The sequence below is a fragment of the Balaenoptera physalus genome (genome assembly GCF_965194825.1).
Source record: "Balaenoptera physalus genome assembly, chromosome: 1".
NCBI classification, from domain to species: Eukaryota; Metazoa; Chordata; class Mammalia; order Artiodactyla; family Balaenopteridae; genus Balaenoptera; species Balaenoptera physalus.
The window spans coordinates 189,677,140-189,694,009 of record NC_138882.1 but is presented as its reverse complement, the minus strand read 5'-3'; the positions used below and the strand labels follow the sequence as shown (position 1 = coordinate 189,694,009).

Genomic DNA, 16,870 nt, shown 5'->3' with positions numbered 1-16,870 from the left:
ACGTGAAGACACAGACACTCAGGGAGAATGCCATGGGAAGATGGAAGCAGAGATCTCATGATGTGTCTGCAAGCCAAGGATCACAGGGATTGCTGGCCATCACCAGAGCTAGAGAGAAGCATGGAACAGAGACCTATCACAGCCCTCAAAAGGAACCAACCTTGCCAACACCTTAATATTGGACTTCTAGCCTCCAGAGCTGCAAGAAAATAAATTTCTGTTGTTTTAAGCCACGCAGTTTGTGGCACTTTGTGGCAGCAGCCCTAGGAAACTAATAGAATGACCCCAAGAGCTTTTGTTTAGGTGGGTTTTTACCCTCTGATATTTATTGCATTCGGTGTCTTTGAAACACAAGAATGTACAAATGCACATTCCATTGACTGTCAGAGCAATGGCGTCGTCACAGGTCACGTAGCCTCTGGAAAACTCCACTGTACACTCGTGGCAGGGAGGGAGTAAAAAAGGCAAATTACATCTTATTTTGTTGCAGAAATAGTTTTGACCCCACAGACCCTGAAAAGGGTCCCCAGACCTCACTTTGAGAACTGCTGACTAATCCACATTTTGTCTTTGTTATGAGAGGAGACTGAGCCTCAATGATGGGGAATTGGCCTCCCTCCTCTTGGCCTAAATAGAGTTCCAGCTTCCCGACTCCCATGTGGGTGTTCCTAGAATCACAGAGCCATGAACAAATGTTTATGGGGGGTTGGGGGGGAAGACAAGTAACTGGTGTGAAGCGAACTAGTTAGTCCAGACTAGATGCTGCTCTAGACTTTGTTACATCACTAAGCACAGACTTTTTTTATTTTATTTTATTTATTATTATTATTATTATTATTTTTTTTTTTTTTGGCTGCATTGGGTCTTCATTGCTGCACGTGAGCTTTCTCTAGTTGTGGCGAGCCAGGGCTACTCTTCGTTGTGGTGTGCGGGCTTCTCATTGCGGTGGCTTCTCTTGTTGCAGAGCATGGGCTCTAGGCGAGTGGGCTTCAGTAGTTGTGGCACACGGGCTTCAGTACTTGTGGTGCATGGGCTCAGCAGTTGTGGCTCGTGGGCTCTAGAGCACAGGCTCAGTAGTTGTGGCACACGGACTTAGTTGGTCTGCGGCACGTGGGATCTTCCCAGACCAGGGATCGAACCCGTGTCCCCTGCATTGGCAGGCGGATTCTTAACCACTGTGCCACCAGGGAAGTCCAAGCACAGGCTCTTTACTTTTTTTCTCTTTTCTTTCAATTTTATTAAAGTATAGTTGATTTACAATGTTGTGTTAATTTCTGCTGTACAGCAAGGTGATTCAGTTATGCATATATTTATTCTTTTTCATATTCTTTTCCATTATGGCTTATCACCGGATATTGAGTATAGTTCCTGTGCTGTACAGCAGCACCTTGTTGTTTATCCATCCCATATATAATCGTTTGCATCTGCGAATCCCAAACTCCCAATCCTCCCCTCCCCATTGATAACCACAAGTCTGTTCTCTATGTCTGTGGGTCAAGCACAGGTCCTTTAAACGGGCTTGTGCACAGCACTCATTTATTTTAAAAAGTGATTTAAAGAGCATGGTCCACATTTTAAGCCAGGAGCAAATGCTTATTCCCAACATTGAAGGACACATCTGACTCTGATGCCACGGAACCCCCGAGATTATATGAAGAAAATGTGAGTGTGTGTGTGCCTGCGCGTACACGTGTGTGTGAGCACCTGACACATGCACTTTTTGCAAGGGAGGAGGATCCATAACGCTCGTTTCAAAGGGGGTCCAAGGCTCAAAGAAGGTGACGCACCACTGCAAGGAGTCAGCACTCCCCTGGTGGCGCAGTGGTTAAGAATCCACCTGCCAATTCAGGGGACACGGGTTCGAGCCCTGGTCCGGGAAGATCCCACGTGCCGCGGAGCAACTAAGCCCACGCGCCACAACTACTGAGCCCATGCGCTGCAACTTCCGAAGCCTGCGCACCTAGAGCCCATGCTACGCAACAAGAGACCCCGCCGCAGTGAGAAGCCCGTGCACTGCAACGAAGAGTAGGCCCCGCTCACCACGACTAGAGAAAGCCTGTGTGCAGCAACGAAGACCCAACACAGCCAAAAAAATTTTTTAATTAAAAAAAAGAGGGAAAGGTCATCCAAGGGGTGCCGACTTAGAGGCTTTCTCTCTCCACTGAGTGAGGACTTTGAAATCAAGCTGCTTCTCCCTTTTCTGCCCGCAGGACAAGGCTTTCTGCACGGCTCTCCACTATGTGTGGATGGGACCTCCCTCAGTCTTGACCCTTTCACTCCACTCTCATGACATGAAAACAGCTGTGCATGAAACAGCCAATTCATTAAAAAGTCATGTGAAGAATGACCTCCACCTGCGGTAGCCATCAAATAACAGAATAATTCAGGGCTGGAGGGGAGGGAGGGGGGACCAGGAGGCAGAGACCCTGCCCCTTTTGCTCTTTCAGTTTGCCCCAGAACGACCAAATGTTCATATAAACATGAATCCTGGAACAGTGACGTTTACAATTCTAAATATTTTAATACTTGAACCCATATATGGTGGACCTTGATGGACTAAATTCAGCTCTAGGTAACTAAAGGGAGCTTTTTCTAATTGGAAATAAACAGTAAATATATATATTTAAATATATATAAATATATATGACATTTACAAATGCTTGTCTTTTTCCCTCCAATGGTGTAAAGTTCAATTTCATGATAGTCAAGTATCAGTCATTTGTCTTTGCAAGTTCATTAATCAGCTGCACTTCTCCAAATCACTTTTTTTTTTTGGCTACACTGGGTCTTCGTTGCTGCGTGCGGGCTTTCTCTAGCTGCGGCGAGCGGGGGCTTCTCTTGTTGCGGAGCACGGACTCTAGGCGCATGGGCTTCAGTAGTTGCAGCACTCAGGCTCAGTAGTTGCTGTGCGTGGGCTCTAGAGCGCAGGCCCAGTAGTTGTGTTGCATGGGCTTAGTCGGTCTGCGGCATGTGGGATCTTCCCGGACCAGGGATCGAACCTGTGTCCCCTGCATTGGCAGGTGGATTCTTAACGACTGCGCCACCAGGGAAGTCCCAAATCACATTATTTTTGGAGGATTCTGAGCAGTGAAAATTAGCAGCTTGATTCTCATCTAAACACCAAACTATGCAGCATAAAAACAATTTTTAAAAAACTTCAATTGAACAAATGTTTGAAATAACTCATCATTTATTTTTGTATATTTTGTGGCACAACAAAAAGAGGTCATGGCTGTTTCTGGAAAAGAAAATTTCTCTTCCAAGAAGCGTATTGGTTCACCTTTAAATTCACAAATGCGGAAACTGCTTCTGGCCAATGAAGGTCTTTCCCCCTGAGTGGGATTTAATTGCATATCCCCCCAGATCCCTGCTTATGAATTCTGTTTATATCTTGCAGCAATAAAAAGTAGTTCATTCTTGGTTTTTATCTGGTAAAATATTACCGTTTAATTAAAGTATTTTGGTTTGAGTCCAAAACAGTCTCTTTACGATGTCATAGAAGTTATAGGTTTTCTGATGGATGCCAGGACTATTAAGAATGAATATTATGATCATTACCTGTCTCTATATTATGGTCCTCTCTATTTTACAGTTCATTATTTAATAGTGCTTATCTAAAAGGTTAAAGTCTTTATAGGATCATTTGGTCATTCTTAACTTGGCTAATTTACAAATAATTTCACAAATATCTTTGTGTCACAATTAGTTGTTTACATAACCCATGTCCAATCTGTGCGTAAATCCTACCTCAAAAGAAATATAGGCTCTGACCACATCTAACCACCTCCAGGGCTTCTGACCTGGATCATGGTATTGGCGTCCTCATATTTGTCTCCTCACCTCTGACAGTCTATTCTCACTAGAGCCACCAGACTGATGGTTTTAAAACTTAAGTCAGATTTTGCCTTCCTCCCCTCAAACTCCTCCAGTGGCCTCCAGGTCAGTCAGAGAAAGCTCAGAGGATTTACCAGGGGCTGACAAAGTCCTACATGATCTACGTGCATTTTTTTCTCCAGCTTCATTCCTTGGTTCTCTCATCCTGGCTCATTTTGCTTCAGCCACACTGGCCACTGGGTTTTTATCCACACAAACCTAGCCTGCGAGATTCGGCACCCCAGGATGTTGGCATTTGTCATCTTCTGCCTGAAGGGCCCTGGTGTGGACTAAGTTGTGTCCCCCCAAAATGTATGTCCAAGTCCCAGCCCCCAGCACCTGTGATGTGACCTAGTTTGCAAATAGGCTCTTTGCAGATATAGTCAAGTTAAGCTGAGGGCATACTGCTGTATGATATCATACGTGGAATCTTAAAAAATGCAACAAACTAATGAATATAACAAAAAAGAAGCAGACTCAGAGATACAGAGAACAAACTAGTGGTTACCAGTGCAGAGAGGGAAGGCGGGAGGGGCAATATAGGGGTAGGGGGTTAAGAGGTACAAACTGTTATGTATAAAATAAGGTACAAGGATATAGTGTACAACACAGGGAACACAGCCCATATTTTATAATATAACTATAAATGGAGTATAACCTTTAAAAATTACAAACCACTATAACTGTAACTTATACAAGTGCACCTGTAACTTATACAATATTGTACATCAACAGTACTCCAGTAGGGCTTCCCTGGTGGCACAGTGGTTACGAATCCACCTGCCAGTGCAGGGGACACGGGTTCGAGCCCTGGTCCGGGAAGATCCCACATGCCGCAGAGCAACTAAGCCTGTGCGCCACAGCTACTGAGCCTGCGCTCTAGAGCCTGCGAGCCGCAACTACTGAAGCCCTCATGCCTAGAGCCCATGCTCCACAACAAGAGAAGCCACTGCCATGAGAAGCCTGCGCACCACAACGAAGAGTAGCCCCCGCTCGCCGCAACTAGAGAAAGCCCGCGAGCATCAGTGAAGACCCAACACAGCCAAAAATAAATAAATTAATTAATTAAGAAAACAAAGAACAAAAACCAATACTTAAATAAAAAAAAAAAATCTTTAGGGACTTCGCTGGTGGTCCAATGGTTAAGACTTCGCCTTCCAATGCAGCGGGTGTGGGTTGGACCCCTGGTCAGGGATTTTAGATCCCACGTGCCTCGTGGCCAAAAAAACAAGACATAGAACAGGAGCAATGTTGTAACAAATTCAATAAAGTCTTGAAAAATGGTCCACATCAAAAAAATCTTTAAAAAAAAAATCTTAAATTTTTTTTTCTTTTTTTTATTAGTTGCTTCCCCCACCTGCACCCCAATCCTTAAAAAAAATTTTTTTTTTAATGAGGTCATACTAGAGTAGGGTGGGCCTTAAATCCAATGACTGGTATTCCTGCAAGAAGAGAGAAATTCAGAAACTCACAGAGAGGCCGTGTGATGATGCAGGCAGAGGCTGGGGCGATGCAGTTACTCAGCACAAGCCGAGGATCGGCAAGGAATGCCAGCAACCATCAAGAGGCCAGGAAGGAGCCTCCCCTAGAGCCTCGAGAGACCATGGCCCTGCCGACACCTTGATCTCAGACTTCTGGCCTCTGGAACTGTGAGAGAATACATCTTTGTTGCTTGAAGATACCCAGTTGGTGGTCATTTATTATGGCGGCCCCGGGAAACTACTATACCCCTCCCCCGAGTAGCAGGCGCTTCACACTGTCACTTGGGGTGGGGTGGGGGAGGGGCACTGCTTGCAGGGAGGGCTCCCAGGGTAACCCCCTCTGCACCTCTGCTGCACCACCTCTTTTCAGGTGACCCCCAGCCCAGGGGACTCTCGCATGGTCTGGGCAGAGGCAAGGGTGATCCTCCTTCCGATTCTCTCCGCGTGACATAAACTCTGCTGCTTCCCTAGCTTTTCCCTGTTGAGTCCCCCCACCAAGGGGCTATCGATTGTTTCTTCGCCTTTACGTTCTTACTGCGCCTCATACCCTTGAAGCAATGCGGACGCCTTCTCTTAAGGGAGGAGGCGCAAAGGAAGCTGGAAAAAGAAAAGCACACATGCTAATAGTAGTTCAAGATTTTCAAGATCCTGCCTTGCTTCCTTAACTAGTGGACACGTGGAGTTCACCCGAGGGCAGTGCCAGAGGGAGCACAAGCCTTAACCCCTTCGTACCTAACTTAACTCCTTTGTAATTCAACTCCTTCGGCCAATCCTCCATGATAAAGAAGCAAAAATGGTAGGAATGGTAGGTGTTACTGGTGGGATAAGGAGAACAGGTAGTGTCGTGAATGGGCTTTGTGCCCTGCAAAGACCTGAACAAATCTAAGTCGCGTTTGCTGCTGTACTGGGCCCAGAACATCAAGATCCCAGCTCTGACTTTCATGCTGTGTTGTTTCAGGCGTGGTGCCATGGCCTAGCATCCCCACGCCCAACTGCAGGCTGATGACTCAGGTGGCAGAGGGTTAGTGGGAGGTAACAGATGGAAAGCCGTGAAGCCCGTCCCAAGACCAACAGTCAGAGGGACAGAGGGCTGAGTCCTCTGGGAGCCGTATTCCAGGGGCAGACACAGAGCTCAGCAGAGCAAAGACGCCTTAGTGGCTGGAATCAGAAGGGTGGTCAGTTTTTTCTTTTCTTTCTTTCTTTCTTTCTTTTTTAAATTGTGGTAAAAGTCTCGTAATATAAAACATACTGTTTTAACCATATTTAACTGTACAGTTCAGTGGCATAAATACATTCACATTGTTGTGCAACTCTCACCATCATCCATCTCCTGAATTTTCCACCTTCCTAAACTGAAACTCTGTCCCCATGAAACACTAACTCCCCATTCCCCCTCCCCATCCTCCCCACCTCCCGGTCCGTTTTTTCTTACTGAAAAATGGTTCATATTACCATACATTTTCTGTTCCATTTTCTTTCTTTTTTTTAATAAATTTATTTTATTTATTTACTTTTGGCTGCGTTAGGTCTTTGTTGCGCGGGCTTTCTCTAGTTGCGGCGAGTGGAGGCTCCTCTTCGTTGCGGTGCACGGGCTTCTCATTCTCTTGAGGAGCACGGGTTCTAGTTGTGGCTCGTGGGCTCTAGAGCACAGGCTCAGTAGTTGTGGCGTATGGGCTTAGTTGCTGCGCGGCATGTAGGATCTTCCTGGACCAGGGCTCGAACCCGTGTTCCCTGCATTGGCAGGCAGATTCTTAACTACTGCGCCACCAGGGAAGCCCCATCTGTTTCATTTTCAATCGTAGCATGATGGCTTATGACTGTGCAGGAGAGATCACTCTGATATACTTTGCGTTTAAAACTCTGTGGTGGGGGGAGGGATAAATTGGAAGATTGGGATTGACATATACACACTACTATATATAAAATAGATAACTAATAAAGACATACTGTATAGCACAGGGAACTCTTCTCAATATTCTGTAATGACCTATTATGAGAAAAAAAAATCTAAAAAAGAGTGGATATATGTATATGTATGACTGATTCACTTTGCTGTACACCTGAAACTAACATATCATTCTAAATCAGTTATATGCCAATAAAAATTAAAAAACAAAGCCAAACAAAACAACTCTGTACAAAACTGTGATAAGCATAACAGCCAAGAAACGCTTCTTCTGTAAGTGATGCCAGGAAGAACAGGGAGAGGTTGGGAGGAGTAGCTGGAGGGATCTGGGGCTTTATTCACAGCTCCAGGCAAACCAGTTCAGAGTCACTGGGAAACAGAAGGAAGGACCGGTCACCCTTCACCTCAGCTGAACCAGGATGAATCCAGCCTGGTCACCGGCAGAGCGGTGGCCATAAATAGGTCAGCTATCGGCTGCACACGGACCAGCCTCCAGCAGCGCCCTCGGGGCTCCAAGGGAAAGAGACCGCCTTGCGTAACTGTGCTCGGACCCTGGCTGTGGATGGGTCCCTGAAATCAACATGCCGCCTTGTCCAGATGCTGTAAAAACAGGTAAGGACCCCTTTGCTCCAGCGTTTCCAGGAAGAACAGAGGGCCAGGTGGAGGTGCCCGACTCCGTCTCTGCTCAGCCCTGACGGCTCCAAGGCCCCAGAGGGAGAATTGAGGCTCCAACACAAATTCAGACAGGCCAGGACCTTGACAAGGCTGCCTACTCCCTCTGTGCCCTTGAGCTGGGCCTCCTCCTCATCTGAGCTCCACTTCCTCCTTCCCTTTGCTGAACACCTTTAAAGAAAGGTAAGGGAAAGCAAACCCTGAGGGGTTTACCTTTGCCAGTATCATTATTTTCCATTCCTCTTCCTCATCCTTTGCTTATCTGGGCTAAAGGAACTGAATTCTTAATAAATCACCTCGTAATCTATTCCAACGGAAGTTTCCAATACAGTAGGAGCCCCGGGATACCTCTGCCCCATCCCTGTTTTTATAAAGGAAAGGACATTAAAACTGAAGCAAGTTGTGTTTCCAGCTGAGGCTCAGAGAAGTTAAGTGACCTGGACAAAGTCACACAGCCAGGAGGTGGCAGGAGTTGCTGCTCTGAGAGAGCAGGTATGGAGTTTTTGCCTGACTATCATCCATTCACCCTTTTTCTAGTTGCAGCATCCCCATTCTTCGTTTGGGAAATGTCCCTTCCCTAATTTTAGTTCATATTGTTGAGTGAGGCTAACCTGGCCCCAGAATCTGGGTGTAAGCATGTGACCCAGGCCTAACCAATCAGTGATTTCATCCCCCTTGGCCACAATGATTGGTTCAAGGATGGGCACATGACCCAGTTCAAGCCCGTGCGAGTCAGGTTTAGGATTTTGGCTAGAACAGTTGTGAGAGAGAAGCTGGGGCAGCTGAGCTGAACATAAAGAGGTGGGGAGGGGCCGCCAAGCCTGGAGAGCCTGTCTGTGGGTAAAAGCCAGCACAGAGGACAGCAGAGTGGAGAGATGGAGAGATACTGAGTCTTGGTGACAGTCTTTCAGCTTCTGGATCCAGCCATGCCTGAAGCTAAGTGCCAATAAATGTTCTTTTTGGTTTAAGCCCATTTGAATTGGTCACTGCCATTTGCAAACGAAAAGTCCTTAACCAGGTGGACTCCAAATCCATGCCCCCTCCCGACACCAAACTGCCATCAGCCAGTCCATCAAGCCCCCAGAGCACCATTCCAACCCTCCCTGGGGTTCCTACTCCAGCAGTGCTTAGCCTCAGCTTGTCTCTGCTCTGTAAACTGTGTTCACCTTTAAAACCCGGCCCCTGACAAGGTCCCAGCCCAGGATAGGTGCTGGTGGGGACAGGTGACCAGGAGGCTGCTGCTTTGCTCTTGTCCCCTCCTTTGGATCAAATTAGCTCCAGGGAGAGCGGGACCCTCAGCAGAGCCCAGGATGCCCTCCGTGCATTTCCTTCTGCCTCCTTTCCAGTCACCCTATGGGCTCTTCGTCCTTCTAAAAAGGAGATAATTAGAGACAAGTGAAATGGAAGCTTCCATCTACCATCTCAAAGGAGGCAGGAACCATGATGGGGACCCACAGGTAAAACTTCATAAGCTTTGTATCTTATAAACTTTTGTTATTTTTATTCCACAGATGTTTCCTTATAGTATCTGGGGGTGGGGGAGGAGGAGGAGAAGGTGGGGGGAGAAATTCCTTACAGAGAAAAAAAGAAATCAAGGTAGGGAGCTGGTCTGTGCCAGTGTCTGCATGAATTTCCAGCGTCACTGTTGGTGTGACAAATGCAGCTGCTCTGCTGTGGGCTTATGGGTGACAAACATCGTTTTTGGCAAGCGCTGCACCCCGAGATCTCAAGGGCTGTCTGATGATATGTCACCCCCAGTCTGTGTGCAGTTTCTGGGGGATTTTACTCCAAACCTCACGTGCCAACACCCCTGAGGAACCCGCATCCCCACCCTTCCACGTGAATGGGACTCAGGGCACGACAAGATTTTGTGAATACAGAGGCTGTCGCGTTACTGGGCAGGCATGGTTAGGACAAAGGACACCCACGTGGGCAGGGGCATTTCTTTTTAGCTCCAGCACTTGAGGTCAGTGGTTAATTTCTAAGTCTCTGTACTCAGGGTCACTTGAATTGAGGTGATACGAGTATGGAGACATTAGTCCTGGTGGATCAAGTTGAGCGAGTGGCTTTCTTTCCGGAGGAGGGGCCACACCCCACAATACACAGCCTCCCCTGAGGCCGGAGAAGCAAGGGTCAAGCCCTTGCTCTTTCAGCCGGTGTCTCTCTTTCTGCTCTAGGATTCAGATGCCTCCAGTACCGATATTTCTAGAGCTCATGGAGGTGCTGGCCAGAGTCTTTTAATGCCACAGGCTCTTTCTGCCAAATACTTCAGCACCTTTTCTCTGGAGGCTGGCTGGATCTGACGCTGGCAGATAATACAGGGCCGACACTCCAGAAAAGCAGGGAAAGGCGTGAGCAGGATGCCGCAAAGGAGAGACTCAAGGAAGTGATCGCTGCCCCCCCCCCATCGCGGGCCCTCCCTCCCCAGACTAGGCATCCCTGCCTTTCGGGCAATTGCTGATTCTCCCTGAAGGGAACCAGAGGAGAACAGAGAACAGGGCAGAGCCAGACTGCAAGGCCAGAAAGCCGACCCTAGAGCATCCCTGGAAACGGGTGCTGTCACTCAGGGTGTGGGAAACTCCCAGCTCGAGTTGCTGTCTGAGCGCAGAGGCGTCCAGCGAGCAGTGGTTTCCTTGGGAGCAGGGGCACGTGGACCCATCCACCACGATGCAGCCGCCTGGGCCCTGCTCCTTGAGAGTCCGCCGGGGCGCCTCCCAGGAAGAGCCACGCCGGCCCTCGTGTGCTGGACCGAGTCCCCGGGAGGCTGGGCAGGCGAGCTGAGGCCCACTGCTTGACCCCAGAGTGTGGTTTTAGGGGCAGCACAGCAAGAGCGGGAGGCATGTCCCTCTGCCGGTTTCCTTCTCCTTTCCGTTGGTTCCTGGAAAGACTGAACAAAAGTCCTCAACGTGCAAGAAATTGAAGGGAGGGGTGTGCATCCTGAAAGGTTCAGAGAGCAAAGCAAGCCAGGACCAGCTCCCCTGGGCCATGTCCCCGTGGTGCTGTGGTGGCCTCTGCAGTGGCCAGTTCCTCTGTGCCTCGACACAGCATCTGTGTGACAGGGGAAGAGCAGGTGTTGACACTGTCCAGGAATTTCCCTTTGTCCTGTGACAGCTCCACTCATCTCACCGAGCATTGCCCAGAGTTTTGGGCCGCCTTGGTCTTGGCCCCGAGCCCCTGAGAGCCACAGGGCAGTGTCAGCTGGGGCTGGGAGGCTGGCCAGCCCGGCAGAGCCAGCAGGCAGGGCGAGGCCGGGAGGCCGAGGGGCTCAGGGCAGCTCCCACAGCACCCCCTGGTGGCTAAGGGCTGCCCTAGCACCCCTGACCCCCCATGAGCCCAGACTGTTAGCCACTAGCTTACCTTCTGCCCATGAGTAGCCAGGATGAGAGAGCGGGAGCGAGCATCTCCTTACATTTTGTGCCCCGCAGGCTTCTCTTGCCTCACCCTAGCCCTGGCCCTGACTTTCACCCTAGGATGGTGGACGGAGGGTCACCTTGCTCTCATGCCAGGGTGCTGAGGGCTTGGGATCCTTTCTATCTCTGTAGCCCCAGGCGTTACACGCCTGGGGTCCTAGTTCCACATCAGCAGACAGACTGAAGGTTTCATGCTGACTTGGGAATTTCGTTTTCCCAGTCCTAGCCAGGATTGAGCTCAGCTGAGGCAGCAGTTTTGACAGCCCTTACTGTACCCTAAGAGTTCATTTTTTTTGGAAAGATAGCAAGAAGCACAGCCAAGGGTGAGGCAGGGTGCTGGGGGTGACCATGACATCTGAGAATCAGGTGAAAATGACATCTTTTCAACAAATGGTGCCAGAACAACTGGATATCCACATACCACAGCTTACATAAAAATGAACTCAAATAGATCACAGACATAAATGTAAGAGCCAAAAATATTAAACTCTTGGAAAGAAACATAGGTGTGAATCTTCAGGACCTTGGATTAGACAGTTGTCTCTTAAATATGGCACCAAAAGCACAAGAAAGAAAAGAAAAAAGAGATAAATTTGACTTCATCCAAATTAAAACCTTTTGTGTATCAGAAGACACTATCAAGAAAGTAAAAAGCAAACTACAGAATGGGGAAAAATATTTGCAAATCATATATATGATAGTAACCAGAATGTATAAAGAATTCTCACAACTCAACAACAAAAAGACAAATAAACCAATTAAAAAATGGGCTAATGATTTGAATAGACATTTCTCCAAGAAGATATACACGTTGCTAATAAGCACACTGAAAAGATGTTCAACATCATTAGACATTAATAAAATGCAAATCAGAACCTCAATAAGATACCACTATTCAAAAAACGAGAAAATAAATGTCGGTGAGTATATGGAAAATTCCCAGTTTTACTTTCCCAGTATTGGTGGGAATGTAAAATGGCGCAACCACTGTGGAAAACACTTTGGCAGTTACTCGAAAAGTTAAACATAGAGTTACCATATGACCCAACAATTCCACTAGTAGGTATGTACCCAGGAAAATGGAAGACATATGTCCACACAAAAGCTTGTACATGAATGTACACAGCAGCGTTGTTTATAATAGCCAAAAAGTGGAAACAACCCAAATATCCACCCACTGATGAATAGGTAAATATCCACATGCAACACCTTACACAAAAATTAACTCAAGTGGATCAAAGACCCAAATACAAGAGCTAAAGCTATTAAACTCTTAGAAGGAAACATAGGTGTAAACCTTTGAGACCTTGGATTAGGCAATGGTGGTATATCTGTACAATGGAATATTATAAAAACAAGTGACACACTGATACAAGCCACGACCCAGATGAACCTTGAAAACATCACTGCTCCCTGAGGGGCCCAGCAGCCCCAGGCTGACATTTCTTGCCTCACAGCTCAGGGAAGCCCCAGCCTGCGGGATCCAGGAACTCAGGTACTCTCAGGTCCAAGGCGCTGCCTTCCTCATGATCTCGCCTTTTGAAAACATCTGATTCCCGGCTGACCCTATTCTCCAGGTTTTCCCTCTCCTGCAGCTGATTGCTTCTGAGACCATGCTCGTGGACTTCAACCACTAACTTTTTTTTTTTTTATCTCTGTAATTAAAAAAAGTCTTCCTTTCCTTTTCATCTTAAGCACTCAAGCTTCTGAGCTCAAAGGTCCACTCGGCAGAGGTGGCTACATTCTTCACGCATGGCAGCTGGTGTGGCCTGTGTGGACCGCAGGTCTGGTCCACGCACTCATTCACGCCTGAGGCACCTGCTATGTGTCAGGCACTATTCTCGGCCTCAGGCACACTGCAGTCAGCAAAACTAAAAGTCCCTGCAAGATAAAGTCTCGTGGAATTTACATTCTAATGAAGGAAGACCAAAAAGCAGACGCCGGATATTTTAAGTGATGTCATATGCTTTGAAGAAAAATTCAGCAGGGTAGGGGGTCGAGGGTCAGCAGGGGCAGGTGTGTGTGTGTATGTGCATTTTGGGGGAGATGGCAGCACCCCCCTCGTCTTGAAAGTGTTTCTCAAAGTCCCAGCATCCTGATAGGCAGGGAACTCACGAACAAACAGACACGCCCAGACTGTAGAGCAGGTCAGAGGGAAACTTCCTTGCAAGACCTGCCCAGAATCGTGACCAGAGAAAGCAAACCCAAACAGCTCCAGGGTCTCCTTCTTTTTTTTTTTTAAATAAATTTATTTTTTTATTTTTTTATTTTTGGCTGTGTTGGGACTTCGTTTCTGTGCGAGGGCTTTCTCCAGTTGCGGCGAGCAGGGGCCACTCTTCATCGCGGTGCGCGGGCCTCTCACTGTCGCGGCCTCTCCCGTTGCGGAGCACAGGCTCCAGACGCGCAGGCTCAGTAGTTGTGGCTCACGGCCTAGCCGCTCCGCGGCATGTGGGATCTTCCCGGACCAGGGCTCGAACCCGTGTCCCCTGCATTGGCAGGCAGATTCTCAACCACTGCGCCACCAGGGAAGCCCAGCGTCTCCTTCTTTTAAGGAAAAATTTAGCTGGGGTGCAAAGAGGGCAGCTTCAGCCCTTTGGGCAAAGGGAGTTTGTAAGCAGCCGTCTCCAGGAGGGGATCTGTGGCCTTTGGGGGGAAGGACCTTCTTGTCCTCACCTTGATCAAAGATGCTCAGGGTCACTTTCTTCCTCTTGGAAGATCCTGGCTTTGGGATCCTCGTTGCTGAAGGCCTGGCTAGACATCACCTGACTATGGAGGTTGTTTTTAAGGTCAAGATACAAGAATTCACTGTTATTGTATGTCTGTCAACCTGGGAGCACTTGCAATGTCACCTTGCAAAGGATAATACATCCACCAATTTTGTGACGGAGGGTAAGTCACCCTAACCTTTTAGGCCTGACTTTACCCAGTAAGAATGATCATAATGCCTACTTCAGAGCGTTTGGTGAGGAGGAGATGAAGGGCCAGGTACGTAAAAGGCCAGGTCATGTCCTATAAAGCGAAAGTGATTGCAACAGTGTGGCGTGGCATAAGGACAGACATACAGACCAATAGAATAGAGAACCCAGAAATAAACCCGTATATATAGCGAACTGATTTTCAATAAGAGTGCCAAGACTACTCAGTGGGGAAAAGACAGTCTCTTCAACAAATGGCACATGCAAAACAATGAAGTTGGACCCTTACCTTATGCCACATATAAAAATTAACTGAAAATGGATTAGAAACCTAAATACAGGGACTTCCCTGGTGGCGCAGTGGTTAAGAATCCGCCTGCCAACTCAGGGGACATGGGTTCGAGCCCTGGTCCGGGAAGATCCCACATGCCGCAGAGCAGCTAAGCCCGTGTGCCACAACTACTGAGCCTGTGTTCTAGAGCCTGTGCACCGCAACTCTAGAGCCCGTGAGCCACAACTACTGAAGTCTGCGCACCTAGAGCCCGTGCTCCACAACAAGAGAAGCCACTGCAATGAGAAGCCCGCACATCACAACAAAGAATAGCCCCCACTTGCTGCAACTAGAGAAAGCCTGTGCGCAGAAACGAAGACCCAACGCAGCCAAAGAAAAAAAAAAAAACAAACCTAAATACAAGAGCTAAAACTATAAAACTCTTAGGAGAAAACACAGGGGCAAATCTTCATAACCTTGGATTTGTTTTTTAAATATTTATTTATTTATTTAGGCTGAGCTGGGTCTTAGTTGCAGCATGTGGGATCTTTTTTTTTAGTTGCGGCATGGGGGCTTCTTAGTTGTGGCATGCGGGATCTAGTTCCCTGACCAGGGATCGAACCTGGGCCCCCTGCATTCAGAGCACGGAGTCTTACCCACTGGACCACCAGGGAAGTCCCCATAATCTTGCGTTTGACAATGGTTTCTTAAACATGACACCAAAAGCACAAGCAACAAAAAGAAAAATAGATAACTTGGACTTCAAACTAGAAACTTTTGTGTATCAAAAGACACTACAAGGTGGGAATTCCCTGCTGGTCCAGTGGTTAGGATTCCGCGCTTTCACTGCTGAGGGCCCAGTTTCAATCCCTGGTCTGGGAACTAAGATCCTGCAAGCCGCGTGGCCTGGCCAAAAAAAAAAAAGTTTAAAAGAGACTACAAGAAAGTGAAAAAACAAACTACAGAATGGGAGAGAATATTTGCAAATCATATATCTAATAGGATCCAAAAAATATAAAGAACTCTATGACTCAGGAACAAGACCACCCAATTAAAAAAATGGCCAAAAAAAAAAAAAAAAAAGGCCAAGTGACTTGGAAAGATTAAAAAATGGCCAATAAGCACATGAAAAGATGTTCAACATCATTAGACACTAGGGAAATGCAAATCAAAACCATAGTGAGATATCGCTTAACACCTACTGGGATGGCCATAATAAAAAAAAAAAGGAAAATAACAAGTGTTGATAAGAATGTGGAGAAATTGGAACCTTCATACGTTACTGGTGAGAAGGTAAAATGGTGCAGCTGCAGTGGAAAATGGCTTAGTAGTTCCTCAAAAAGGTAAACATAGAATTACCATGTGACCCAGCAATTCCACTGCTAAGTACATACCAAAAAGAATTGAAAGCAGGGGCTAAAACAGATATTTGTACACCCAGGTTTATAGAAGCATTACTGGCAATAACCAAAAGGTAGAAACCACCCAAGTGTCTATCAACAAATGAATGGATATATGTGGTATATCTATAAAATGGAACATTACTCAGCCATAAAAAGGAATGAAGTATTGACACAGGCTCCAACATGTATAAACCTTGAAAACATTACACCAAGTGAAATAAGCCAGATGACTATTGTATGAACCCCCTTATATAAAATATCTCGAATAGGCAAATTTACACCCAGAGACAGAAAATAGAATAAAAGTTACCAGGAGTTAGGGTGGGGGTAGGAGAATGGGGAATTATTGCTTAACGGGTGTAGAATTTGTTTGGGATGATGAAAAACTTCTGGAAATAGATAGTGGTGATGGTTATGAAAGCTTTGGATGTACTTAACACCAGCCAATTGTACACTTAACAATGGTTAAAATGGTAAATTTTGCTATGTATATTTTGCCACCAAAAAAAAGAAAAAGAAAAAGACTAAGGCATTGTCTTTCACAGTAACTTGTCCATAATAGCATCAGGGGCCCTACAGAAAGACCGAGCGTCTGGGGAAGCTGCCCCTGCTTAGGCACGAGCGTGCCCCCCTCAAGAATGTGCAGTCATGGTGGCCGTCTGGTGGCCAAAAGAGGGGGCCCAAAGGTGATTGTCATCAGTTACAGCCGGTCTCAGAAGTGGCGGCTGTGTGACAGTGATGTTGGAGGGTTTTAATTGCTCCTGAATTAATGTGCTTACTCCTCACCCCTGGGGCGCCTGGGTTTAATTACTGTCTTAGGTCACATATGCAAATGAGTCTGCTATCATTCCTGGTCCCTGTGGATGGCAGCCCTGATTACCAAGCCCTCACACTTTGCAGCAAGATGGGCAGGAAGAAGGCCGGGCTGGCCTCCCCCTA

The 16,870-nt window shown here is 47.1% G+C and overlaps 1 long non-coding RNA gene across 1 annotated transcript in view; it reads left to right on the top strand.

Annotated features, from left to right (window-relative positions):
- Positions 1-15,669, top strand: part of LOC309660752 — a 28,087-nt gene extending 12,418 nt beyond the window's left edge. The window contains exon 2 of the long non-coding RNA XR_014263589.1: positions 7,894-15,669. This is a non-coding gene — a long non-coding RNA (uncharacterized lncRNA). The remainder of the gene's footprint in view (positions 1-7,893) is intronic.
- Positions 15,670-16,870: the final 1,201 nt, after the last annotated feature.